The sequence below is a fragment of the Canis lupus genome, chromosome 27, assembly GCF_003254725.2.
Source record: "Canis lupus dingo isolate Sandy chromosome 27, ASM325472v2, whole genome shotgun sequence".
In the NCBI taxonomy this organism is placed as follows: domain Eukaryota; kingdom Metazoa; phylum Chordata; class Mammalia; order Carnivora; family Canidae; genus Canis; species Canis lupus.
The window spans coordinates 11669602-11697432 of NC_064269.1; the positions used below are offsets into that span (position 1 = coordinate 11669602).

The 27831-nt window shown below is 38.8% G+C and overlaps 1 long non-coding RNA gene across 4 annotated transcripts; it reads right to left on the reverse strand.

The window, feature by feature from the left end:
• On the reverse strand, positions 1 to 27827 carry LOC125753787 (uncharacterized). Of its 4 annotated transcripts, none has more exons than XR_007406309.1 (5): positions 27524 to 27827; positions 27013 to 27139; positions 24315 to 24462; positions 18136 to 18290; positions 15348 to 17423 (listed from the first exon to the last, which is right to left on the reverse strand). It is a non-coding gene; the product is annotated as an uncharacterized LOC125753787 (long non-coding RNA). The 4 variants fall into 4 exon arrangements; XR_007406312.1 differs by lacking the exon at positions 15348 to 17423 and adding an exon at positions 17444 to 17907; XR_007406311.1 differs by lacking the exons at positions 15348 to 17423; positions 18136 to 18290 and adding an exon at positions 1 to 1138.
• Positions 27828 to 27831: the final 4 nt, after the last annotated feature.

The window sequence follows — 27831 nt, forward strand, 5'->3', positions numbered from 1 at the left end:
TGAGGAGACAGAGGGAATTTAATGAACTGGTGGCTAGAAGTACATAGGAAGAAACAATAGGCAGTTATTTTCAGAAACCAAAATAAAATATTTCAGAGGTGAAACAGTTGGATTATGAAGACACTTCAGCCTCTCCCTCCACTTTAAATCCCTAGAAATAGCAGAACAGATATGGAAATTGTAATCATATAATTTAACAAACCCAACCTAAGGTTTGTAATTGATGAACTAACTTTTTATGGTTGACTACTGTCCCTCTAAACTTATTAAGTGAGGGAAGCGGTTCTGCTACCCCCTTGAGACCTCCCCCAGGCCCCCATGACTCTTTCGGTGTCTCTTATGTCTCTTAGGAAATAGATACTCTTATGTTCCCTTTAAGTCACAAAACACAGTCTGAATATGGAAATTAGTGTGACCAATTTCTTGTAAGAATCCTAATCCTAAAACTGCTTTAGAATGAAATCCTCTCCTCTCCTCCAGTTAGGGACAGCTTCAGGCAGGATTCCTGACACCTGGAAGAGATGGTATTAGTTTCCTTTCTCTCTCTGTTTCTCTTCCCTCAGTGGGCTCCTCACAGCTTGCAGCCCCTGGCAGGTTGGAGCACAAGGGCAGAAGAAAGAAAAAGGGACACAGAAAGTTCTCATTTGACTGATAACTGTTTTAAGTGATGCCACATGCTTTTTAGGCCTTGGAGGTGTTGAAAGCTGACTCTCTTAAGGGGGGGGTTTCGGTTCTTTGGTTGTGTTTATCCAATTGCACGTGCTGTGGTGAATTCATTTTCCTCAGTGGCCCCTGCAGCTTCCCTTCTAGAGTCTCAGTCCACTCACACAGCTTTCTTCCTTTTGCAGAAGCTCTGGAACACTTTTTAAATGACCCTTGGCCAATTTTCCTCCCCAAAGCTCTACACCTCATCGTTGATGGTCACACACCTTTGGCTTGTGTCAGAGGGGAATGCAGTCACTGCTCAAAGCAAAGCATCACTCAGTATCTCTGCCCTTGACTTCCTGGGCCAGTTGCCAGAGGTTCCCATCCTTTGATGCGTGAGGCTTCAGTCAGATGTCAGAACAATGTGCTTCCCAAGCTCCAGGGAACATAGATCAAGTCCTCCAGTGGTCTCCTGAAGTCTGCTTTGGCTGGGCTTGAGAGGGAGGGAGGAGGAGGAAGGTTGTAGGACAGGAGTGGAATAATTATTACTGCAGTATCTCTCTCTCTCTCCACAAATTTTCTTCCTCCTCCACTTTCTTAACCTTTTTATATCCTCATCATATGTAAGTTTTCTAACTGATTCTCAAACATTTGCTTTGGAAACCTGTATGTGGGTCTATCATATTACTCTGGGATTTGATTGTTGTCTACTGTCTTATGGTCAGAACTTCTAATCTTAGGACAAGTTACACTATAAATAAATTCATAGCATCATTGAAAATAAATAAAGATGCTGTTTGTGGGTCAGAAATTATGAGATATTCCTGAAGGTAAAAAAGTAGATGATCTCAGTTTGAGGGAGAACCCAAACCCAAAAGTGAAGAAGGGGACTATTAAAAATATGGGTGTTGCCTTAGAGGTGTTGAAGGGAGTTGTTTTAGGGGTCCTTCAGAAGGATTGTACAAGGAGAGTGAGAAAAAGCCCAGTGGAACTGTCAGGATTATTGGTTGGAGCATATGTAGCCAGAGTTTAGTTCTCTCCACTTTTTCTGGCTTATGCCAAGCAGTGGATAGCAGTAGCACATACTTCTCTGAAATGATCTAGCCATTCCACTTCTAGATATTTGCCCAAGAGAACTGAAAACATATGTCTATACAAAGACCTTAGGTGAACATTCATAGCAACATTACTCACAAAAACAAATAGAAACAATCTAAATGTCCATCAACTCATTAATAAATGGATTAGCAAAAAATGGCATATCCATGCAATGAATATTACCCAGCAATAAACAGGAATGAATAACTGATACAGGCAACAACATGGATAAACCTCAAATTATTATGCTAAGTGGGCAGCCCTGGTGGCGCAGCGGTTTAGCGCCACCTGCAGCCCAGGGCACGATCCAGGAGACCCTGGATCGAGTCCCACGTCAGGCTCTCTGTATGATGCCTGCTTCTCCCTCTGCCTGTGTCTCTGCCTCTCTCTGTCTCTATGAATAAATAAATAAAATCTTTAAAAAAAATTATTATGCTAAGTGAAAGAAGCCACACATAAGTCTGCATATTTTATGATTGCATTTACTGACATTTTCAGAAAAGGCAAAACTATCAATGTGTGCCTGAAGCTGAGCAGGGGAGGGGATGGACTATAAATGACATCATGAAATTTTAGAGGATGATGAGAGAGTTCTAAAACTGAATTATAGTGATGGTTGCATAACAGTACAAATTTGCTAAATATGATTGAAAAATCCACTTTCAATGGGTTCATTGTATGACATAAATTTTATCCCAACCAAACTGTAAAATAAACGTTACTGGCTATTACTAAAATAGAAATAGAAGGGGATCCGTGGGTGGCTCAGCGGTTTAGCGCCTGCCTTTGGCCCAGGGTGCGATCCTGGAGTCCTGGGATTGAATCCCACGTCAGGCTCCCAGCATGGAGCCTGCTTCTCCCTCTGCCTGTGTCTCCGCCTCTCTCTATCATGAATGAATAATGAATAAATAAATAAAATCTTTAAAAAAAAAGATTAAAAAAATAGAAATAGAATACACAACCCCTAAGCAGTTAAAATAAAATGAAATAAAACTTGATTACCCTAACAAAAAGCAAAATGGGGATAAAATGAAGCAACAGGAAAACATGGTACAGAATAACTACAAAATAAGATAATATTTGTCCAAACTTATAGCCATGAACATTGTAAATGGATGAATTTGCTAATTAAGAGACAGAAGCTGTCTTTTAAAAAAATTACATACACACTGATATCTTTATAAAAAAAAAAAAAAACAACACAGAAGGACGCCTGATTGACTCAGTTGGTTGGGCATCTGCCTTCATTTCAGGCTGTGATCTCGAGGTCCTGGGATTGAGCTCCGTGCAGGGCTTTCTGCTCAGCAGAAAATCTGCTTCTCCTTTTCCCACTGCCCTTCCCCCTGCTAATGCACACTCTCTTTCTCTGTCTCTCAAATAAATAAATAAAATCTTTTAAAAAACACAGAGAGGAGCTCAAAAAGATAACATGTTACAGAATGAGGCTTTGGGTATGGGCTGCTGGAGTGGTTAAGAAAGTCAAGAAACTTCATGATTATGACGTTGCATATCAATATTGAGATTGTTTAGGATGTTTATAGAGTTCTTTACAGACACTAAGATTGAGGGGAATTTCTTTCAGGACATCAGATAATGATAACAGAACTGAACGATGAAATCAATGGTGTAAACCTTAAAGAAGTTTAAGAGTGGAAAAGTAATGGTTAAAATAGATTTTTTTAAAAAGGAGGAGCATGATGACACCTGCTCTCAGGCCTGTGCTTCTTTTGGCATGAGAGAGTGAATAATCTGGGGTTATAGTCAAAGTAGTGAGGTAAGAAGGCAGCTACTGAAGGCATAGGTCAGGGGAGGCCTATTCAAAGGGAGAAACTGAAGTATAGACTTTGAAAGAGTTAGGTTACATTTGATAATATGTAGCAGGATCTCAACCTAGGTTAACTAAATAAGGAATTTACTGATCTTATGAAATTAAAAGTCTAAGAATAAGCATTTCAAGGTTGGTATTGTGGCTTCATGAGACCATCAGGGAAAGATCTTGCTTGCTTCCTGCGACACCTTGCTTAGCATGTGGCTTTTGACCTCATGGTACCAAGATGGCTTCTGTAACACAAGCCATCATGTTCTAGTAATAGACCAGAAGAAGAGAAGGAGGAGGGCAAAGTGTGTGCCAACTTGAGTTTCCCCTCTTAATAGCAAAACAATAGCTATTCTCGAAACTGTGAAGTAGACTTCCATTTACATCTCACTAGCAAACACCATGTCTACAGCTGACCATACCTGGCTTTAAAGGAGCCTAAAAAATCAAAATTGGGATCCCTGGGTGGCGCAGCGGTTTGGCGCCTGCCTTTGGCCCAGGGCACGATCCTGGAGACTCGGGATCGAATCCCACGTCGGGCACCCGGTGCATGGAGCCTGCTTCTCCCTCTGCCTGTGTCTCTGCCTCTCTCTCTCTCTCTCTCTCTGTGTGACTATCATAAATAAATAAAAAAAAAAATTAAAAAAAAAATCAAAATTGTCTGACCTGGGGCATACTGATGTTCCAACTAAAACTGATATTCTGTTAGTAAAGGAGAGGGAATAGATTTTGGATAGGTAATTAGTGAACACTAGAGTACTATTTATTATAACCTCATGAGAGTATTAATTATACTCTCATACTATTCTAAAGGGTACTTAATGAGGGGGTGCCTGGGTGGATCAGCCAGTTAAGTGTCCAGCTCTTGATCTCAGCTCAGGTCTTGATCTCAGAGTTGTGAGTTCAAGTCCTACATGGGGCTCTGCACTAGGTACAGAGCCTACTTAAAAATAAAAAGATAAATAAGTAAATAAAGGGTACTAGGGATCCCTGGGTGGCGCAGCGGTTTGGCGCCTGCCTTTGGCCCAGGGCGCGATCCTGGAGACCCGGGATCGAATCCCACGTCAGGCTCCCGGTGCATGGAGCCTGCTTCTCCCTCTGCCTGTGTCTCTGCCTCTCTCTCTCTCTCTCTCTCTCTCTCTCTCTCTCTGTGACTATCATAAATAAATAAAATTTAAAAAAAATAAAATAAAATAAAGGGTACTTAAGGAGGTTTTACAAAGATGTTAACAACATGAAAAAGTTTTAAAAAGTATTAGAGATAAAGCAAAAAAGAAACAAGAACAAGATGATAAAATGAACTTCACTTCCATTTCCATGGAGTTCATTCACACAATTTGCCTAAGCTTTCTAGCAGCCAATTCAGAGAGGAAAGGATAATCAATGTCCTTGACAAAAGGGTTTGTTTGGTTGGTTGCTGGGGAAGGTACTCCAAAGGCACAATAAAAAGGGTTAAGGTGGACAGGAAACCACCAGTGGGAAAGTGATTTATTGGGGAGAAAGTACAAAGCAGTAACACGACAGCAATACTTTAAAATAGGGTAGAGTATAAATGTTGGTGAAGGAAGGATATTGTGGTTTGCAGTTGTGAGGTGACTGAGGATGATGGAGATAAATACTTTAGGATTAATTGGCTTAAGGTTCAAAATGGCTCCAGGCTAAGACTTCTACTGGAGTCAGGCCAGATAAGGCTACAGTCATCTGTCAATAGTCTTTAGCCTTTGCTTGTATTCTAAATAAAACAGTGCATGATGTATGTCGTGAGCTCCTGAAAATAGATCTGGCTAGATGAGTGACATGGTTTCTAAAGTGTTCTTTTACTGAGTGACTGAGAGGGAAGGAGACAGAAAGAGGTAGAAGTGTCAATTTTAAGGATCTCATCTCTCTATTAGTTTAGGGCCCAAGGTGACTTGAAGGCTGGTTTCCAATTAAGGAAATTTGAAACTCTTCAGTGTGCAAATACTACCCATATCCTTAAAGCAATCTCTGTACAAATAAAATTTTTTGGAAAGTTTACACCACTTCAATATGTGGTAATAATATAAGTACTATTCCATCTAAAACGTAATTATTTTTCTCAAATTACTCAGCTGTGCTTTTTTTTGAAATATCTGTAGCAAATTCTAAATGAATAGGGTCTTGATTTTAAAATTCTTAGCATATAACACAATGAATGTCACATACTAGTGGCTTAATAAATAAATAACTGAATTCTTTGTAGTGTTTGTATTTGCTTCCCATAGAGTTTTAAAAACAGTGTTATGATAACTTCTAGATACAGCCATAAAATGGCTTATTAAAGGGATTATTAGATTTTAAAAACCCTGGTGCAAAGCTGTTTCCAGAGCTAAGGATTATGAAATGTCAGATTTTCCTTTTGCATAGAAATCAAATAAAAAATTAAATCCATATTCTGAATTTATCTCCAATATTAGAATTTGAGGAAGCTGTTAATGATACCATGAACATGATGTACTGCAGTTTTAGCACTAATATAAGTACAAGGAAATATTAGAAATTATTTGTTGAAATATATTTTCTCTCACTGGGTTCTTCCTGACTCTCCCTACTAGCCACACTACTGTCTATTAATATCTATAATCCAATTTGTTTCCTAAATATTTCCCATAAATTTGGCAATAACACATAAAAAGGATATTAAATAAGTAAAACATTCTTTTAAGATTTCAGCTTAATAGTACAGTGGTTCCTCAGAAAAAAAATTAAACATAAAATACAATCCAGCAATTCAATTTCTGAGATATACCCAAAATAATTGAAAAGAGGGACTTCGACAGGTATTTGTACATCCATAGTCATAGCCACATTAATCGCATTGGCCAAAAGGTAGGGGCAATCCATCAATGTGTCCATCAGTGGATGAATGGATAAAAAAATATGGTATATACACACAATGGAATATTATTCAATCTTAAAAGGAAGGAAATTCTGACATATGCCACAATATGGATGAACCTTGAAGACATTATGGTAAGTGAAATAAACCAGTAACAAAAGGTCAAATAATGGGCAGCCCTGGTGGCCCAGCGGTTTAGTGCAGCCTTTAGCCCAGGGCGTGATCCTGGAGACCCGGGATCAAGTCCCATGTCAGGCTCCCTGCGTGTGTCTCTGCCTCTCTCTCTCTCTCTCTCTCTCTGTGCCTCTCATGAATAAATAAATAAAATCTTTTTTAAAAAGTCAAATAATTTATGACTCCACTTGTAGAATGAACCTAGAGTAGTCAAATTCATAGAAAAAGTGGAGTATAGTTGCTAAAGGCTAGGGGACAAAGGGAATGAGGAGTCATTAAATAATAATTTAATTAATAGCTTCCATTTGGGAAGATGAAAAAAGTTCTAGAGATGGATGGTGGTAATGACTATACAACAATGTGAATGTAATTAATGCTACTAAACTATACACTTAAAATGATTAAAATGGTAAATTTTATGTATATTTTACCACAATCAATCAATAAACAAAGATTTTAGCTCATGTAAAGATCTAAATAGTTCCAAAATCAAAGAAAAATCATCAGCCTTTTAATAATAATAATAATATATTTAAATAATAAATAAAAATGACCATAGCTTTGCATTACTAAAATTTCATAGTGGAAAATAATCTACTATAACACAAAATCACCTGGAAACAATTCAATTGATACATGAAGAACTTCATTTTAAATACCTGTATTAGGTTAGCCAAGATAAAACAATACCATGTTATATTTAGTAGAAGACAATATCATGTTAAATGTAGTAGAAGTGAAGGATTTGTTGCAAAAGTTTAGGATCAGATAGTTGCATCCAAAAATAATCACAAATGCTAAGATGTCAATTCTCACCAAGTTGGTCTATAAATTCACCCCAATTCCAATAAATCCCAACAGAATTTCTTATAGATATCAGAGCACCTGGGTGGCTCAGTCAGTTAAGCGTCCGACTTTTGACTTTGGCTCAGGTCATGACCTCAGGATTGTGAGATCAAACCTCATGTGTGGTCCCTCATTGGGCCTGGAACTTACTTAAGATTTTCTCTCCTGTTCCCTCTGAACAACCTCCCTCCCCCATATATGCATGTGCTCTCTCTCTAAAAAAAAATAATTTCTTTCTTGTAGATACTAACAAACTGTTTCTAGAATTTACATGTAAAGACAGAGGGAGGGGCTACGAAAGCCAAAACAAGAAACAGAAGTTGGAAGACTCACTATCTGATTTCAAGACTTACTATAAATGTACAATAATCATGACAGTGTGGTTTTGGCAAAAGGATAGACACATAGATCAACAGAACATAATACAGTCTAGAATTAAACCCTCAAAAATACAGCCCATTGATTTTGACAATGATGCAAAGGCAATACAATGGAGAACGACTAGTCTTTTCAAAAAATTGTCTTGGAACAACTGGATTTATATAAAACATAAACTTGATTTATACCAAGCACTTTATATAAAAATTTGCTCAAAATGGATCACAGACCTTTATATAAGTATTTCTACTTAAAATATTTAAATTTCTTCTAAGAAGCATTTCTTCTAAATATTTCTTAAAAATATCAGAAGAATGCATGGAAGGAAATCTTTATGACACTGGGTTAGGAAATGAGTTCTTAGATACACATCAAAATCATGGTCCTTAAAAGGGATAATTTCCTTCTCCCTCTGCCTATGTCTCCGCCTCCCTCCCTCAATCTGTGTCTCTCATGAATAAATAAATAAATCTAAAAAAAAAAAAAAAAAAAAAGGGAAGCCTGGGTGGCTCAGCAGTTGGGCGCCTGCCTTCGGCTCAGGTCATGATCCCAGGATCCAGGATCAAGTCCTGTGTCAGGCTCCCTCTGCCTATGTCTCTGCCTTTCTGTCTCAGTCTGGGTCTCTCATGAATAAACTAATAAATCTTTAAAAAAAAAAAAAAGGAAAAATTCATACATTGGACTTCATCAAAATTAATTTTTTTCCTCTTTGAAAAACTTAAAAGAAAATGAAAAGAGAAACAAATCAGGAGAAGATATTTGTAAAGTATATAACCAATAAAAGACTTATAAACAGAACACAAATAGAACTCAGTAATTAGATATGATGGAATATTATTCAGCCATAAAGAGGAAAGAAATTTTGATATATGGTACAACATGAATGGACTTTCAAACATAACAAATTTTGTTTATAATTATTTATAAACAAATAAATTATGCTTAGGGAAATAAGCCAGATATGAGATTCCAGTTATATGAGGCACCCAGAATAGAAAAATTGATATAGAAAGTAGAGAAGTTGGGCAGCCCCGGTGGCTCAGTGGTTTAGCGCCACCTTCAGCCCAGGCCTGATTCTGGAGACCAAGGATCAAGTCCCATGTCAGGTTCCCTGCATGGAGCCTGCTTCTCCCTCTGCCTGTGTCTCGACCTCTCTCTCTCTCTTTTTCTCTCTCTCTCTAGGTGTCTCTCATGAATAAATAAATAAAATCTTAAAAAAAAAAGTAGAGAAGTTACTAGGAAATAGGGGATGAAGGAGGAAGAGAGTGTTAGTGTCCAATAGGTACAGAGTTTTGTTGGGAGTGATGAAGTTTTGGGTATAGATAGTAATGATAGTTACATAACATTGTGCATGCATTTAATATCAACAAAGTATATATTTACAAATGGTTGAAAAGTTAAATATGTATGTTTACTATAATTTTAAATATCTTAGCAATAAGAAAATACCAAGTTTATTTTTAAAGATTTATTTACTTGAGAGGGAGAGAGAGAGTGCATGTGAGTGGGAGGAGGGCCAGAGGGAGTGGAAGAATTTTTTTTTTAAGATTTTATTTATTTATTCATGAGAGACACAGAGAGAGAGGCAGAGACACAGGCAGAGGGAGAAGCAGGCTCCTCGCAAGGAGCCCAATATGGGACTCCATCCCAGGACTCCAGGATCACACCCTGAGCCGAAGGCAGATGCTCAACTGCCAAGCCACCCCAGTGTCCAAGGAAGAAAGAATCCTTAAGCAGACTCCCTGCTGAGTGCAGAGCCCAGTGTGGGCCTCCATCCCAGGACCCTGAGATCATGACCTAAGCTGAAATTAAAGGCTGGCCGCTTAAAAGTTTTGAGCAGACTTCACTAAAGAAGATACATGGTCAAGGGATACCTGGATGGCTCAGCAGTTAAACATCTGCCTTCGGCCCAGGGTGTGATCCCGGGATCCAGGATCCCACATCAGGCTCCCTGCATGGAGCCTGTTTCTCCCTCTGTGTCTCTCATGAATAAATAAATAAAATCTTTAAAAAAAAAAAAAAAAAAAAAGAAGGGATCCCTGGGTGGCTCAGCAGTTTAGCACTTACCTTTGGCCCAGGGCTTGATCCTGGAGACCCGGGATCAAATCCCACATCAGACTCCCTGAGTGGAGCCTGCTTCTCCCTCTGCCTGTGTCTCTGCCTCTCTCTCATGAATAAATAAATAAAATCTTAAAAAAATAAAAAATATATATAAAAAAAGAAGATATACGGTCAAAAGGTACAAACTTCCAGTTATAAAATAAGTCATGGGGATATAATGTACAGCATGGTGACAACTGTCAATAATACAGTATTGCATATGTGAAAGTTGTAAGCAAGTAAATCTTATAAATTCTCATCACAAAAGAAAATGTGTAATTTTGTATGAAATGGATGGTAACTAGACTTATTGTGGTGATCATTTTGCAGTGTATATCAAATCATTATGCTGTAAATCTAAAACCAATATAATGTTATATATTAGACTGCAATTTAAAAATGCATTTTCGAAATTAAAAAAAAAGAAGACATACAAATGGGTAATAAACTCATGAAAAAATTGTTTGTCATAAAGGAAACACAAATTGAAACCACAAAGAGGTGCTGCTATATACCCACACGAATGGCTGTGATTAAAAAAAAAAAAAAAGACTGACAATACCAAGTGTGGATGAGTGTTTGGAGCACCTAAAACTCTCATACACAGCTGGTGAAAATGCAAAATGGCACAGCGTCTTTGGAAAGAAGTTTCCAAAGCAATTTCTGACAAATTTAAAGATAAAATACCATTGACCCATCAATCCCAGTCCTAAGTACTTACCCAAGATAAGTTAACACTTATATTCACACAAAACTCTGAATGCAAATGTTGACAGCAGCTTCATCCATAATCATCAAAATTTGGAGACAACTCTTAAGTTCTTATACTGCGGAATGGACAATCAAATTGGGATATGATACATATACGTATGGAATTCTACTCAGCAATAAAAAGAACCAAACTATTTTTTTAAAGATTTTATTTATTTGACAGAGAGACAGAGAGAACACAAGCAGGCAGAGTGGCAGAGGGAGAGGGAGAAGCAGACACTCTGCTGAGCAAAGAGCCCAATGTGGAGCTTGATCCCAGGACCCTGGGATCATGACCTGAGTTGAAGACAGATGCTTAACCAACTGAGCCACCCAGGCACCCAGAAACAAACTATCAACACAAGCAATAGCATTGATGAATCTTGAACACATTATTCTAAGTGAAAGAAGCCAGACCCAAAAGGCTACATACATTGACCTGTATGACACTATATGACATTTTGGAAAAGGTAACTCTATAGGTGGAGAACAGATCAGTAGTTGCCAGAGGTTAGAGATCGGAGGGTTGACTGCAAAGGGGCTGCCAGAGGGAAGTGTTTGGGTTATGGAACTGTTCCACATATTGACCATTGGGGTGATTATGTGGCTCTACGCATTAGTCGAAACCCACAGAACAGTGAATTTTACTGTATTAAATTGAAACATAAAATTAAAAAAATAAGTACATATATTATCATGAAAAGCCTAGCTAATAATAATCCTGGAGTTCTATTGCAGTTGATTAGTAAAACAATGAATATATGATCAAGAAGCACATTAAAAAAAAAAAAAACAAGATGGGTGCTGCAGAGTATGTGGAGAGATGTACTAATGTAGTAAACATTATGCCAGACATGATACTGTAGTTTTGCACTAATTTGCACCAAAACTTGTCCTTCAAATATGTTTTAGCAAATGGATCACTATATTACTGCAAAGATAAACCGAAGCCATATTTTAAAGGATACTATAGAATTAACCACTACATGATATACCAAGGGCCATAATAATGAACAAAATTTTCCAACAGATTAGTTATTCTATCATCCGATAAAAATAAAAAAGCAGTAGGGAAAAAATGCCTTGCTATTAAAAATATCTTAGAAATTTATCTGGAGGCAGAGGGGAATAAAAAAGTATGTGCCTCTGGCAGAGGAGCTGAAAGTAAATATGGAAACTCTAAACCATCAAAGTAAAGCTGCTTATCCTCCTAGCAACTGGCATGACTTCATATACATGAAATCTTACTTGGACATCTTATCATGTAGAAACGCTTTGATGTCAGTTGGAATCAGGGACTTCTATATGCTTGCTAAATAATCAGAGGTTTCCATCTCTAGGACTTGTTATAAAGTTCTTCTATTCAAATAGGGTTAAGACCAGATTGCTTTTATACATGATCACATCTTGCATTTGTAAAATGTACTGTGTGAAGAACTTTTACAAATATATATTTCCTCATTTAAACTTAAAATTTATGCTTGGATTTGTAAGGATTTTAGAACCTTTCAAAAACCTGTATACAGCTCTGTTTTTTCAAAGTAGTTCAGGAGTTATATAGCAGTTTAATCGGAGATATACATATTATCATTATTATTATTTTATATACATATTATTATAAACATTCCAATTTATTTTGGTTATTTTCCTCCATAATAACAAGAAGTTAAAGGATTTATAGAGACCCATAGTTTAAGCAGCTGCTACCAACAGTGAGTGGTATTTCAGCTATGGACTTGATTCAAATAGCAACTAAGATCCTGTCTCTCAGACCACACCACACCCAAATGCCATCCATAATGCCATCTATCTTATGGATAGAATGCTAGAGTTTCAGAATTTTACACCCAGAAGAGACTGGAGAGACTTCTGAATAACAATCCTTTGATTTTACAAGTGAGAAGATTGAGGATCAGAGAAGCTAAGTGAAACTTTGACAAATATTTAGACACAAAAAATACTTAGGTAAAAAACAGTTCCAGAGTAGGAGAACCAGAGCCAACTCCAATACATTACCACCTTCAGCTGATTCTATATCTCTGTCCTTGTTGTTTTCATCTAAAATATAAATAATTAACTGTAAACTTCCAGTTGCCTGGAAAGGCATGGAGAACCTTGACAGGAGGAATCCAGGAGGAGTTACCTAAAAATGGGCTACCTAAAAATTCCACTAAATTCTTAAGGACTTTCAAGCTTCACTGGCATTCAGGGTAAGCAAGGGCTGCTAGTAGAAGCATACATTTGTACAGAACTTACTGTGTATAAGCCACAGTACTTTATGTATATCAACCCACAATAATTCTATGAGGCAAGTGTTATTCTCATTTTAGGAAAATGAAAAATGAAAAGGTTAAATATTGTTACGGAGGTGACAGGCTATAAAGCTGGTATTGGAAACTATGAGTCTGGCTCTAGTCATTCCATTGAGCAACCTCAGAAAAACGGCAAGGTCATTAATATTACTTGTAAGTGCTAAGCATTGTTTCTAAGGGCTCTTCATATATTATTTGACCCTCATAATAATGCCGTAAGTACATAGATTATTATTAGCCTCATTTCATAGATGTGAAAGCTGAGGCATAGGTTAAATAGTTTGTCTAAGATAACACAGCAAGTTTCAGAGCCAGAATTTGAATCCAGGCATTCTGGCTATGGATAATGCACGTAACCACTGGCAAGCAAATAATTTTATCTTGCTTATTGCCAAAATGTATTCGTATTAAAAATTTAAAATATACTTAATCTGAGAAATGTCAAGTAATATATAATATGTAAAATATGTTACTCAAGTGTTACTTAAGTATATCACTAAAATAAGATTATTTGCTTATAGAATATACTAATGAAATGTATTATTTATATAGTAATGTGTTTGCTGCAAGAAATCCCTGTAGGAATTCCTGGAGATATATTTAAATTACTGCAAGAAATGATGCTTGTTCAATCAGTTTTTTATGAAGCTATATATGATAACAGATTGGAATTTCTCCTTAAACATCTGTCTCCAAGATTGTATCTCAGGAAAACAGTATTTTCACCGCTGAGTAATTTGACATTGCAGCTGTGTTTATGCTGTTGGCAGAAAGACTTTGGGTACTTAAAACTTTTTCAGATATGTTATAGATTTTTCTGGGTCAAACATATTAGTATAAAAATGTTTAAAATATACTTGATTTTATTAGGTGTTCTAAGTGTAGCTACAGTATTTATATTTTGTGCTGGAAGCTTGTAAAATTACTTAACATATGATTGAGGATGAAATCTTTACAACTGTGGAGTTTATTAACATGTTCCTCTTTATAATAAATATAACACCATTTACTTACGTGGCTATAGGATATAAACATGGAGTTGCTTTCCCCACACTCTCCTCATATTTATACATACAGATTTGTAAGCGTACTCAAAAGAGCTAGTGATGCAAAATGACTCTAAAGAACACAAATCTCTTCATTTTGGGAACCTCTGATTTCCAGCTGTATCAATCATATAATTTTGACCTTCTTAAATGACTAATCCAACCATACTATATAAATATTCTTATATACTGTGCAAGTTTTTCCATTGGAATCCACTAAACTCTATAAAGATAAATGTAAAAATCTTGTCCCGGGGTATGTGCTAAAAACTTAAAATGGCACCAATAAGAACTAGTAGAAATAAAATAGAATTTAAAGGAAATGGGGAGATAAAAGTGGATATGAGAATGAAGTATACAAAATCTAAGGAGAGGGACGCCTGGGTGGCTTAGAGGTTGAGCGTCTGCTTTTGGCTCAGGGCGTGATCCTGGAGTTCTGGGATGAAGTCCCATATTGGGCTCCCTGCATGGAGCTGCTTCTCCCTCTGCCTATGTCTCTGCCTCTCTCTCTCTCTCTGTGTCTCTCGTTAATAAATAAATAAAATCCTTTAAAAAATCATTAAAAAGAAAAAAAGAAAATCTAAGGAGAAGTGTATCAAATAGAAAACTAAAAGAGGAAAAATTGGAAACGATCTATTCAAAGGGCAGTATCTGTAGAAAACAAAAGAAGAAACATGTAAGAAAAGCACAATAGGAAAGTGATGGAAAAATAAACATAAACAATGAAAACAATAAAAACTAAAATAGAATATTGAGGAAGACCAACAGATCAAAAAACACATTTTTAACAAGATTTTCTAACAAGAAAATGAAATTACCTGTAAGAATATTTAATACTCAATAGCTATTCACTCTATTATATAGTAAATGGATATCCCTTGCACATAAGGGAAATCACAGTGCAGACTCCTAGGGCTTTGGAGCAAACCCATCCCCTCTTCTACAGATAATGATTCTCCTTTTGAGAAATAGTTCCTGCCTTGGTATTTAGCTCTGGATAGAGACTGAATGCCTAACCATGAGACATCAAGTGACAATATTAACTGAGCATCTCTTTATGAAATGAGTGCAATGCGGACCACTAAGTAAGTCATAAGGTTCGGTGTGCATGGCAGCAAGCAACATCAATTGGAAATGGCATATAATATGTTAGATTTGAGCAGAATTGAAAAACACAAGAAAATGAATGCAGATTCCTTTACTTTTTTTTTTTAATTTATTTTTATTTTATGATAGTCACAGAGAGAGAGAGAGAGGCAGAGACACAGGCAGAGGGAGAAGCAGGCTCCATGCACCGGGAGCCCGATGTGGGGATTTGATCCCGGGTCTCCAGGATCGCGCCCTGGGCCAAAGGCAGGCGCCAAACCGCTGCGCCACCCAGGGATCCCACAGATTCCTTTAATAGTGACTCTTCCTCTCTCTTTCAATCCACATCTATGGCCTTATAAGAAGTTTCTTACAATTGTTTGATGGAGGAGGAAAAACTAGGACTGGTTTACGAATAGCTCTACATGATATATTGGCAACGACAAGAAGTGGATGGTTGCATCATTATAGTCCCATTGAGAGGTGGCCCTGAAGGGGCATTAGTATAATTTATATATAATTTAGAGCAACACACATGTTTACCTTGTCTGGACTAAAATATGATCAGAAGTATGGATCTACAGTGGTTGAATGGTCAGGGACTTGGAGAGGACAAGATTGGAAGACTGATACAAGGTCTGGGGAAAGAGGTATGTGGATGGACCTCTCAGAATGGGCCACAGTGTGAAGATGCAAACACCCACTAAAAGGCATCATCTGATGGACAAAACGATGCTCTCTTGATGTCCATCAACTAACTACCCTAGTGCTTTCTTAATGGACCCATGTACAAAATGGCCATGTTGTCTGGAATAGAGGCTTTACATGAGTTCAGTACTATCATCTTTGTAGCCTGCTACACTGTTACTGCTGAGCACCTAACTAGCTGAGAGCACAGACCAACACTGGGTCTCCTATTTGGCACCCTTCCTTGAAGGAACAAGCTAGCCACCTGGTGGTAGGTTGGTCATATTGGACCACTTCCCTCATGGAAATAAAAAAGAGATGTTTTCATTGGGATAGACACATACTTTGCATATGGATTTGCCTTCCCTGTCTATAATGCTTCTTCTTGCACCGTCATCTGTGGGTTCATAAAGTGTCTTATCTATTTTCATTATATTCTGTACAACATTGCTTCTGTTAAGGAACTTCCTTCACAGCAAAAGAAGTACAGCAATGGACTCATGCCCATGAAATTCACTGGTCACATCACATTCTCTGTCTCCCAGAAGTATCTGACCTAACAGAACAGTGGAATGGCTTACTCAAGATTCAGTCGGTTTAGAGATCATATTCTGAAAAAAATGTGGTTCTTATAAGATATAGTATATACTTTGAATCAGAAGACAGTATGTTTTGCTATATTTTCCATAGCCAGAATAAATCTAGGAATCAAGAAATGGAATTAGAAGTGGCTTTTCTCACTATAATGCCTAAAAACATGCCTGCAGAATTTTTTCTTTCCATCTCTGTAACATCAAACTCTGCTGGTCTGGAGCTCTTGACTCCCAGGGTAGGAATGCCTCCATGAAGGTCACAGTAATAGTTCTTCTATTGAGTTAGAAGATAAAGCTGACAGGTGGATGTTTAATGTTCCTCATGCCACTGAACCATCAAATAAATAGGGGAGTTACTTTATCGGATGGGGATACTGATCCTGGTTACAAAGAGAAAACTAAGTTGATTAACTGATTAACTGCTGAGACACAGTACTCAACCCACGATACTCATGAGAGCATCTCTTAGTACTTCAATGTCCAGTAGCAAAAGTTAATGGAAATTTCAGCAACCAAACCAAGGCAGGACCACTGAGCACTCAGGAATGAAGGTTTGGGTCACCCCATCAGGTACAATGTATAGACTGGCTAAATGCCTGACTTAGGAAAAAGGAAACATAAATTACAGAACGGTTAGTGGAAAAAAGTTGTAAATATCAAGTATGCTCCATGACCAGTTACAGAAATGAGGATTGCAGCAACTATATATTTTTCTTTTTCTTTTTATATATTTTTCTTTATTGCTTGTTTCATGTGAGCTTGTAGTATGTATATTTGTCAATATGAACTATTTTCTTCTTTCTCTTTCTCCTTATATTATTTGGTTACAAGTTTTGTTGGAGGCTAACTTTAAAATTTAGTCTTTAATAACAGAAAATCAGATAAGACTGTGACTGAATTTAAGGAGTAACTAAAAAGGCATGGAGATAGATGATGTCATTGACTCCCAGATAATGGCACCATGACTGTTGGGGTACTGTGTCTCTGCCTTTTTAGGGAAGGATGAGAATGTATTTGTACACAGGATGGCTGCATCTAGGGCAAAAGAGAGAAGTCTTGTTATTGTATGGATGTTTAAACATATGTAGAAGCATTTGTGTGGATGCTGAGTCATCAGAGGGTCACTGGCAGTTATTCAGTCATTGTCTGTCACCCCCAAAACCACACTCTATACTTGCTTTGTGTTTTTTTTTTTTTTAAACCCTGGCACCAGATCCTTTAGGAATTGTTTTTTTTTTCTTTCAAAGATTTTATTTATTTATTCATGAGAGACACACACACACACACACAGAGAGGCAGAGACACAGGCAGAGGGAGAAGCAGGCTCCATGTAGGGAGCCCGATGTGGGACTCGATCCCGGGTCTCCAGGATAATGCCTGGGCTGAAGGCGGCGCTAAACCGCTGAGCCACCGGGGCTGCCCTATACTTGCTTTGTGATCCTGGAGCTGGCACTGTGCTGGTGGGACCACCTTTCAGCTTCGTTAGAGGGCCATGCCAGTAGGGGGTGCCAGCAGGAGACTAAAAGGCAGAAGGAAAAAGGGACTTGTGGGACACCTGTGTGGCACAGTGGTTGAGCATCTGCCTTTGGCTCAGGGCATGATCTTGAGGTCCTGTGATAGAGTCCCACATCGAGCTCCCCACAGGAAGTCTGCTTGTCCCTCTGTCTATGTCTCTGCCTCTCTTTCTGTATCTCTCATGAATAAATAAGTAAAATCTTTAAAGAAGAAAAAGGTACTTGTTTCTCACCTTCTTGTTGCCTTTTTGTTGTTTTCCAGTCTGCTCCCTGCCTCTCTGAGGGCTGCTCCCAGCCGAAGCAATTCCTTTCTGTAGTAGAAGCTGAATCCAATTGCCAGTTTTACCAACATCTGCAGAACCGGCTTCACATGACTCCATCAAAGACACTAGCATTAGAGGGTGAGTGGACCTACTTTAGAGCGAATTAAAGCCTGGAAACAACTTCAATTGCATTTCAGTGCAGGATGACTCTTTGTCTACAATCAGCTCCTGGCATTCTGAATCCTCACCATATCTCTCCCTCCTTAGATCCTAAGCCTGTTGTTGTTGTTGTTGTTGTTGTTTGTTTTTTTGATCCTAAGCCTTTTGAATGGTTCCCTATTTAATCCCAAGGTCTGGCCTTAAAAATAGCCCCACCAATCATGACTCTACTCTTCCTGTATTTGTTCTTTACTCCAAACCAGCCCAGCACTGCTTTCAACATAGCCTCTTATTTCTACATGTTGGTTCTCATCTGTCTTCCTCAAATCAAATAGTATGATAGAACACAGAATTCATTAATAGTGGATAACGTTCAACAGGAAATTGTATATGTTGGAAAATGATTGCCAAAATAAGTCTAGTTAACATCTGTCACCATAAAGAATCAAAGAATTCTTTTTTTCTTATGAGAAATTTTAAGATCCTAATCTTCGCAGCTTTCAAAAGTTCAATACAGTGTTATTAACTATAGTCACAATGCTACACATCTCCAGGACTTATTTATTTTATAACTGGAAGTTTAACCTTTTGGTTCCTTTCAACTGTTTGGCTTACCCACCAAACCCCTGCATCTGACAAGAATCACTCTGTTTTCTGTATCTATGAGCTTGGTGTTTGTTTTTATTTTGTAAGACTCCACATATAAGTGAGATCATATAGTATTTTTCTCTCTCTGACTTGTTTCACTTAGCATAATACCCTGAAAGTCCATCCACATTGTTATATATGACAAGATTTCATTCTTCATTACAGCTGAATAATATTCCATTATGGTGTGGTGTATGTGTGTGCATGTGTACGTATAAAATATTGCTGTGTGTGTGTATGTAATTGCATGTGTATGTGTGTGTATATATATCTCACATTTTATTTTTCCATTCACATGTCAATAGATATTTAGGTTGTTTCCCTATCCTGGCTATTGCAAATAATGCTGCAATGAACATAGGAGTACAGTTATCTTTACAAGTTAGTATTTTCATTTTCGTCAGATAAATACCCCGAAGTGGAATTGCTGGATCATGTGGTAGTTCTATTTTTAACTTTTTGAGGAACCTCTATATTGTTTCCCATAGTGGCTACATCAATTTACATTCTTACTGTCAGTTCACAAGGGTTCCGTTTTCTACATATTCTCACCAACACTTACATCATGTCTTTTTGATAATAGCCATTCTAACAGGTGTGGGGTGATCAGAACTGTGGTTCTGATTTGCATTTCCATGATGATTAGTGATGTTAAACATCCTTTTACAAATCTGTTAGCTATCTGCATATCTACTTTGAAAAAAATGTCTATTCATATCCTCAACAGTTTCTTTTTTTTCTTTAAAGATTTTATTTATTCATTCATGAGAGACACACAGAGAGGGAGAGACATAAGCAGAGGGAGAAGTGGGCTCCCCATGGGGAGCCCAATGTGGGACTCAATCCCAGGACCCCAGGATCACAACTTGAGCTGAAGGCATATGCTCAACCACTGAGCCACCCAGGTGCCCTCACATCCTCAACATAGTTTCTAATGACTGCTTAAAATCCAATCCTTTGGTTAGATCATAATTTACTTAACTAGTCCTTTTATTATGGGCATTTAGGCTATTTTCAATGTTTATTAAAATAACTGCAATGGCTGTCTTCGTGTAAAAACTTTTTATGCATTTCAAGTTGTATCTTTAGGATATACTCCCCAAAGTGGAATTGTTGTGTCAAAGAGTGTGAATGTTTTCTGAAAACTATAAAATGCTTAATGAAAGAAATAAGGACAACAAAAAGAAATGGAAAAGCATTCCATATTCATGAGTTGGAAGAATAAATGCTGTTAAAATGTCTATAATACTACCCAAAGCAATCTATAGATTTAATGCAATCTCTATCAAAATGCTAACAGCATTTTCCATAGAATTAGAACAAACAATATTAAAATTTGTATGGAACCACAAGAGACCTCAAATAGTCAAAGCAATCTTGAAGAAGAAAAACAAAACCAGAGGTATCACAATTCCAGATTTAAAGTTACTTTACAAAGTGGCAGTAATTAAAATGGTATGGCACTGGCATAAAAATAGACACATAAATCACTAGAATAGAAGATCCAGAAATAAACCCACCATTATATGGTCAATTAATCTTTGATGAAGTAGGAGTCAGTATACAATGGGAAAAAGACTCTCTTCAACAAATAGTATTGGGAAAACTGGACAGCTACATGAAGAAGAATGAAACTAGACTACTCTCTTTTGCCACACACAAAATTAAACTCAAAATAGATTAAGAACCTCAATGTGAAACCTGAAACCATAAAAACCCCTGAAGATCAAAAAGTTACATATAGAACTACCCTACAATCCAGCAACTGCACTATTAGGTATTTACCCAAGGATACAAAAATACAAATTAGAAGGGGTACATGCACCCCAATGTTTATAGCAGCATCATCAACAGCCAAATTATGGAGAGAGCCCAAATGTCTATCGACTGATGAATGAAGAAGATGTGGCATATATATATATACACACACACACACACACACAACAGAATATTACTCAGCCATCATAAAGAATGAGATCTTGCATTTGCAATGAAGTACATGGAGCTAGAGTGTATTATGCTAAGTGAAATAAGTTAGGGAAAGAAAAGTACCATATGATCTCACTCATGCGTGGAATTTAAGAACTGAAATAGATCAACAGGGGTTCCTGGGTGGCTCAGTCAGTTAAGTATCTGCCTTCAACTCAGGTCATGATCCCAGGGTCCTAGGATTGAGCCCTGCATCAGGCTCCCTGCTCAGTGAGAGAAGTCTGCTTCTACTTCTCCCTCTCTCTCTCTCCTGCTTGTGCTTGTCCACACACACACTCTCTCTCAAATAAATAAAATATTACAAAAAAACCAACAGATGAACAAATGGGAACAAATGGGGGAAGAAAAAAAGGGGATGAGGAAACAAGCCATTAAAGACTCTTTTTTTTTTTAAGATTTTATTTATTTATTCATGAGAGAGAGACACACACACACACACACATACAGAGAAAGAGAGAGAGAGAGAGAGGCAGAGGGAGACGCAGGCTCCATGCAGGAAGCCCGATGTGGGACTTGATCCTTGGTCTCCAGGATCACTCCCTGAGCTGAAAGCGGCGCTAAACCGCTGAGCCACCGAGGCTGCCCCATTAGAGACTTAATGATAGAGAACTGACAGTTGATGGAGGGACATGGGTGGGTGATGGGTTTTAAAGAGGGCACTTGTTATGATGAACACTGGGTGTTGTATGTAAGTGATGAATCACTGAATTCTCCAGAAACCAATATTGCACTGTATGCTAATTACCTAAAATTTAAGTTAAAATAATTATATAAAAATAATCCTTAGAGCACAGGCAGTAATCTGTCTGACATCAACCATAGTAACATTTTTCTAGATAGGATCCCTGAGGCAAGGGAAATAAAAGCAAAAATAAACTATTGGGACTACATCAAAATAAAAACCTTCTGCTCGATGAAGGAAGCAACCAACAAAATTAAAGGCAACGTACCGAATAGGAAATGTTTGCAAATGACATATCTGATAAAGGGTTAGTATCCAAAATATATAAAGAACTGATACAACTTAACACCAAAAACTAATAATCTGATTTAAAAATGAGCATGGGGATCCCTGGGTGGCGCAGCGGTTTGGCGCCTGCCTTTGGCCCAGGGCGCGATCCTGGAGACCCGGGATCGAATCCCACATCGGGCTCCCGGTGCATGGAGCCTGCTTCTCCCTCTGCCTGTGTCTCTGCCTCTCTCTCTCTCTCTCTCTCTGTGACTATCATAAATAAATTAAAAAAAAATGAGCATGAACATTTTCCCAAAGAAGATACACAAATGGTTGACACCTGAAAAGATGCCAATATCCCCAATCATCAGGGAAATGCAAATCAAAACTACAATGAAACATCACCTCACACCTGTCAGAATGGCTAAACTAAAAACACAGGAAACAACAGGTATGGGTGAGGATGTGGAGAAAAAGGGACCTTGTACATGGTTGGTAGGAATCCAAACTGGTGCAGCCACCATGGAAAAGAGAATGGAGGTTCCTCAAAAAGTAAAAAAAGAACTATCCTATAATCCATGAATCACACTACTGGGTATTTACCCCCCAAATTCAAAAACACTGATTTATAGGGATGCATGCACCCCTAGTTTGTTGCAGCATTATTAACCATAGCCAAACTATGGAAGCAGCCCAAGCGTTCATTGATAGATGAATAAAGAAGATGTGGTATAAATACACAATGGAGTATCATTCAGCCATAAAAAAGGAAATCTTGCCATTTGCAATAACATGAATGGAACTACAGTATATTATGCTAAGTAAAATAAGTCAGTCAGAGAAAGACAAGTATCATATAATCTCACTCATACGTGGAACTTAGTAAACAAAACAAATGAACAAAGACAAAAAAAAGAGAGAGACTGAGATAAACCAAGACTCTTAAATACAGAGAACAGATGGATTGTTACACAAGGGGAGGTAAGTGAGGGGAGATGGGGTAGTAGGGGATGGGGATTAAAGAGTATACTTACCAAAAAGGAAAAAAAAAAGCGTGAATGTTTGTTTTTAATCTTAATCTTTTCAATCTTATTTTGTCCTCATGTTCTTTCAAATGCACAGTCCTTTTTCTATAATCCTGTAATCCACAAATCACTGAAAACTGAAAGCATTTTCATATTTTACCTGGTTTGTAATAATTCAGTAGTAAAACCTGAGTAGCACTGAGGTGAGGTGATTTATGGATTTTCCCACATGGGGTGAATATTAAATATTTTACAGAAATATTAATGCATTTGATTATGGGGCACTATTTGAGAACCCACTTGGAGGGTTATGTAATTATGTAGTATTTGTACCATAATGCCTTTTGAAAATCCCAAAATGTCTTACTAATGAAATCTATCCAGCCTGAAGGCTTCAGACGAGGACTGTGAACCGTACTAGTAATGTTATAAGAATACACTGGAAACGTTAATTTAAAAAATCTTTGCTGACCTCTTTATGCTGGTGTTACAAGCTTAATTATGCCAGTCCTCCCTGCAGATTCTTTTTTTTTTTTTTAATGATTTTATTTATTCATGAGACACACTCACAGAGGCAGAGACACAGGCAGAGGAAAAAGTAGGCTCCACGCAGGGAGCCCAACGCGGGACTCGATCCTGGGTTTCCAGGATCACGCCCTGGGCCGAAGGTGGTGCTAAACGGCTGAGCCACCCGGGCTGCCCTCCCTGCAGCTTCATGTTGAAGTTCTAATTCCCCAGTACATCAGAACGTGACTATATTTGGGGATAGGACATTCAAAGAGGTAATTAAGATAAAATGAGGTCATTAGGGGATGCCCTAACCTAATATGACTGGTGTCCTTCTAAGAAGAGATTAGGACACAGACATACACAGAAGACTATGTGGAGACAGAGCGAAAGTGGCTATCTAGAAGTCAGTGAGAGAGGCCTCAGAAGAAACCAACCCTGCCGACACCCTGATTTCACACTATAGCTTCTAGAATTGTGAGAAAATAAATTTCTTTTGTTAAAACCACTCTACCTCTCTGCTTTATTTTGGTACCTAGAAACTAATGGAGTGGTAACATATAAGTTTTATAATGAACAAAATCAGGAAAGGTACCTCTGCTTTACAAAAATAAAACCAACCAACTAAACAAAACCACCAAAAATCAATCTTTTAAAATGTGATTGGTTTTACAATTGCAGTTAATTATTGTTCTCCTTCATTCCAAGTTCCCTCAGGGAAGACTTGTAGCTCATTTTTCCCTCAGTTATACCATTTTCTTCACATTGCAGTTTTACTTCAGGTATTAGCTCCTCTTGCCAAATAACTACATAGAAAAGTTTAACACATAGCTCTTATTTCTGTGTTTGCCTCCTTGCTAGAAACTCACGGCTAATTGGAAGCTCCTGGGGTCTCTGGGATCCCACCATCAGTCTCTTGATCTAAGAGGCTCTCACTCTCTTCATCCATCTCAAGAGGGTAGATTACTGTTCACCTGTATACAGGATCCCATGCAGTTTCAGTAACTTTCTCCGTCTCTGCCATTTTAGGAAGCATATTAGAATGGAAACAAGTATTATTATATCAATGATCTAGGGATTATTTTAATTTGTATAAGACAAATCATTAGAAAATTTCAAGACTTTATTTTTTTAAAGGTTTTATTTATTTATTCATGAGAGATACACAGAGAGAGAGAGAGAGGCAGACACAGGCAGAGAGACAAGCAGGCTCCATGCAGGGAGCCTGATGTGGGACTCGATCCCAGGACTCCAGGATCATGCCCTGGGCTAAAGGCAGGCACCAAACCGCTGAGCCACCCAGGGATCCCCAAGACTTTATTCTTAAAACTATTATTAAAGTGCTTGTGTCGTTTTACAAGAGCCCCTAGTGAATTGCATGTCTAAAGTATTGAATTGTTAGTGTACTGAAGAGAGACACCTGAACAGGAGTAGCTCCCGTATTATTCTCTCTATGGAAACCTGCTACAGGAAGGTTTTTTTTTTTTTTTTAAAGATTTTATTTATTTATTCATAGAGACAGAGAGGCAGAGACACAGGCAGAGGGAGAAGCAGGCTCCATGCAGAGAGCCCGACGCGGGACTTGATCCAGGGTTTCCAGGATCACACCCTGGGCTGCAGGCAGCGCTAAACCGCTGAGCTACGGGGACTGCCCTGAAGGGGTTTTTCTTTTCTTTTTTTTCTTTTTCTTTTTTTCCTGAAGGGGTTTTTCTAAAAGAAGCATCAATAAATGGGAGGCAGCTGGTTTAGTGCAAGGGCATGTACTTTTGTATTCCACAGAAACTGGGTTCCTAGTTCTTCTAAAAGGGTTAGCATACTTTGCAGAATTGTAAAAAGTTCAGTTGGAAGGGATGTTACAAATTTCAGCTTTGATTGACCATCCTCTGCATACAATATGCTCAGGCTGTAAATCCTGTTAGGAAAACCTATCTCATTCAAGAATTGCCACATATTGGGATGCCTGTATGGCTCAGCAGTTGAGCGTCCGCCTTTGGCTCAGGGCGTGGTCCTGGGGACCCAGGATTGAGTCCCACATCCGGCTCCCTGCATAGAGCCTGCTTCTCCCTCTGCCTGTGTCTCTGCCCCTCTCTTTCTGTCTATAATGAATAAATAAATAAAATCTTAAATAATTTATTAAAAAAAAGAATTGGGACATAAATGTAAATGAATGTATTCATTCTCAGAATATTTACTGACTACCAACTAGGTGTCAGACTATTCTAGGATTCTAGGGGCTGGACATGCAGTGATGAAGATGAAAAATAAAAGTTAAAATAACAATAAAAATAAAACCAAGCCCTTTCTGATTAAATAATTCAGAAGTGGAGTTTACTTCCCAGTGGTGGAGATTGCATTCTAGTGAAATGGTGACGTGCAGCATGGGACAGTTTTAGCTCTGATTTGGTTTTCTTTAGACTTAAAAATACATTGTTGCCAATGTATAAGTAGACCAGTTCCTGCCAGTCTCCTTGATGATCCATCTAGTTGAGGAATTTTAAAACATCATAATGCCTTACACTTGGAAGGGACTTTAGTTAAGGTAATAGTTTTAATTCCTAAAAAAACTTAAAAAAATAGTTTTAATTCCCTTATATTACAGAAGAGACTTACCTAAGTTTGCTCATTGTATCACTAAGAGATTGAGGACTAGGTCTTAGATCTCCTCTAGCTTACTCTTCTCAATCATATTCCTCATGGTTTCCAATTTGAGGTCAGAGTCTGGATAACTGACACTTTCAAAAAGTACACATGGTGCAGTGAGTTCAGGGACTGCTGTAAACTGGGTTGATTTGGTTAATCAGAAACCATGGTTTGGTAAAAGATAAAGAAGCTATCTGAGCTCTAATCTCGCCCTTTTCATTAAAAAAAACACCTTTTGATCCTTGTCTTTCAAATGAAGGGATAGGCTACCTGATGAGGATATTTGCATAATACTTTGAGTCCTTTTTTTTTTTTTAATGCATCTGTGTGAAGAGATCTGCAAAGTGCCTGGCATGCAATGCTAAAAAAAAAAAAACAAAAAAAACTGTCAGCTATTTTATTAATTACACAACCTCGTAATAAATACAGGTAACATTTTGCAGATGAAGAGGTTGAGAATCACAGAAATGAAGCCCAATTTCCAAGGTCCATCAGCGGAGGAACCGGGAAAGTCGGCTGAAAACCCGGGACTCCTGACTTCACTAGTCCCTTTATAGTACATTCAGATTCTTTCAGTTATTAGGGTTACTATTGCACAGAATTCGGACTCGCTGTGAACCGAGAGAGATGGGTAGAGACAGTACAAACGGAGAGAAGAGGGAAATATGCAGAAGGAAGCCACACACCTAGGCGAAGGAAGAGTTTTGGGGACTCAATACAAGAGTTTCATCCGCTGTCTTCGCCAGGAGGCAGCTTTTCTGATGGGGGGTGGGTGGGAGGAGGGAGTCGGATAGGGAGAGGGAGGTAGGGAGAAAGTGGAAATTCTTGAATGCCAGGCTCTGGAGTCTGAGAGCCTTTAGCGAACTGCTAGATCGGATGGTGGCCTAACGTCGTCTGCATTTTATTTTCAATCTGGTTGCAGATTACCTAATAGATTGAGGAAGTAGGGCTGGAGCTTCGCGGGGCCAGGTCGACGCATCCGGTATGTGGAGGCAACGAGGCTCGGGAGAGACGTGTTCCTTTCTCAGTCAGCAGCCTCCAGGGAATATGTAAACTCGTTATTTAAAAAAAAAAAAAAAAAGAGAGAGAGAGAGGGAGAGAGAAAGAAAAAGGGTTTATGAGTTTTTTTTTTAAAGCCATTGTAAATAGTGGTGGGGGGGGGGGCAAAAGGATGCATTTGGAATTAAAACCAAGGTTAAAGTCCTGCCTTTGTCATCTTCTCATTATATAATAATACGGGGGAGGTCACCTCACCTCTCTCGGGCCTCGGTTTCGTTTCCTCTAATTTAAGGGCGACGATACCTTCTGGGCAGAGATTCGCGTGCAGAGAAATTGGGATCTCAAGTCCCCGCCCTCCCCCCCCTTAAGGCCCGCGCTCGGGCTGGTTCCCGCCTTCCCCCAGGTGAGCCCCCGGGCGGGGCCGGGCGCGCGGCCCTACCTGAGGAGGCGGCCGGGCTGTCCTCCCGAGCGGGGCGGCCGTCGTCCCGCGGGCTGGCGGGGCGGCGGCGGCAGCACAGCAGCACAGCAGCAGCAGCAGCGGCGGCGGCTCCACCTCCTCCTCCTCTTCCTCTTCCTCCGGGAGCCGCCGCCAGCTCGGGCCGTGAGGGGTCACGCGGCGGCCCCGGCGGGGAGGCTGCGGCGGCGGCCGCCCCCGCCGACCGGCCGCGGGCGCTGGGCCGCGCTGGCCGCGTTTGAAGTCTCCGGCGCCGCCGCTGATTGGCCGGCGCGGGTCACGTGCGCCCAGGC